Raw genomic sequence first — 1399 nt, 5'->3', positions numbered from 1 at the left:
CCCTCTCTTTCTCTCCTCTGGGCCTTTCTCTCTCCCATTCTCTCTCCCCACCTTTCTCTCTCCCATTCTCTCTCCCCATCTTTCTCTCTCCCATTCTCCTCTCGTCGCCCACCTTTTCCCTCTCTCTCCCTCCCTCTTCTCCTCCGCCTCTCTCTCCCTCCCTTTCTCCCCCCCTCTCTCTCTCCCTCCCTTTTTCCCCCCACTTCTCTCTCTCTCCCTCGCTGCCCCCCTCGTCTCTCTCTCCTCCCTTCTCTCCCCCTCTCTCTTCCCCCTCTCTCTCTCTCTCCTCTCCACCTCTCTCTCTCTCTCTCTCCCCACCCTCTCTCGCATCTCTCTCTCTCACCTTCTCTTCTTCTCTCCCCCTCTCTTCCTCTCTCTCTTTCTTCTCCCCCACATTCTCTCCCCCCCACTTTCTCTCTCTCTCACCGCTTTCCCCCCACTCCTCTCTTCCCCCACCTCTCTCGCTCTCCTCTCCCCCACTCTCTCTCTCCCCACCTCTTCTCTTCTCTCCTCTCCCTCCTCTCTTCCCCCACCTCTTTCCTCTCCATTCGTCCCCCCCACCTCTTTTCTCTCCTCCCTTTCTCCCCCCATCATCTCTCTCTCTCCCACTCTCTCTCTCTGCTCTCCACTCTCTCTCTCCTACTCTGTCTCTACCTCTTTCTCTCTCTATCTCCCACTCTCCTCCCTCACTGTCTTTGTATCCCCTCTCTTCTCTGTGCTCTCCATCAGGAGGTGGTTTATTTCAGTGCTAAGCTGAAGATCTTGGAAAACAGGCAGCAGCGAATATGAGGCGAGCCAAGTACGACTGCCTGAAGAGAGCTGGAACAGACCAAGCAGCACCTGATGCTGGACCAGACAAATGGACCACTGAATGTAAGTGTGTGTGTGTGTGTGTGTGTGTGTGTGTGTGTGTGTGTGTGTGTGTGTGTGTGTGTGGTGGGTGTGTTGTGTGCATACTGTTGGGCTTGCTACTTCTTTCAGCCACAGCCTTCGACACCTACAGTAATCGTTCTGGTAAATGTTAGGGAGCTCAATGTTTCTCTCTGCTACACCTATCATTGACACCTGTTGTGTTCCCTGTCACCCACTGTAGAACATCCCTTCTTCTAGAAATGTCCTTTCTACTCATTGTAATGATATGGCCTGTCTCTGCCCTGGTTGTAACATATTCGTCCTCTGTCTCTCGTCCTGGTCACATGGCTGTAAACATATGTCCATCTCTCCTCCCACCTGTTAATGGTCTGGGCTGGTACATAACTGGTATTCTGATCTCATAGACATCCACTACCTCATACGTTGTAGCAAGCCGGTGACAGCACGCGTTGATGAGGCGCTCGTGAGACTCTCTGAGGTACTGGGGAGGTCTATATGGGGTGGATGAACAGAACAGACAGGACTT

The 1399-nt window shown here is 53.0% G+C and overlaps 1 pseudogene; it reads left to right on the top strand.

The window, feature by feature from the left end:
- The first annotated feature begins 785 nt into the window (after positions 1-785).
- The window catches only part of LOC139024604 (kinesin-like protein KIF26B), a 5162-nt pseudogene continuing 4548 nt past the window's right edge, over positions 786-1399 (top strand).

The sequence above is a fragment of the Salvelinus sp. IW2-2015 genome, unplaced genomic scaffold, assembly GCF_002910315.2.
Source record: "Salvelinus sp. IW2-2015 unplaced genomic scaffold, ASM291031v2 Un_scaffold1697, whole genome shotgun sequence".
In the NCBI taxonomy this organism is placed as follows: Eukaryota; Metazoa; Chordata; class Actinopteri; order Salmoniformes; family Salmonidae; genus Salvelinus; species Salvelinus sp. IW2-2015.
This window is presented reverse-complemented; position numbering and strand designations above follow the sequence as displayed.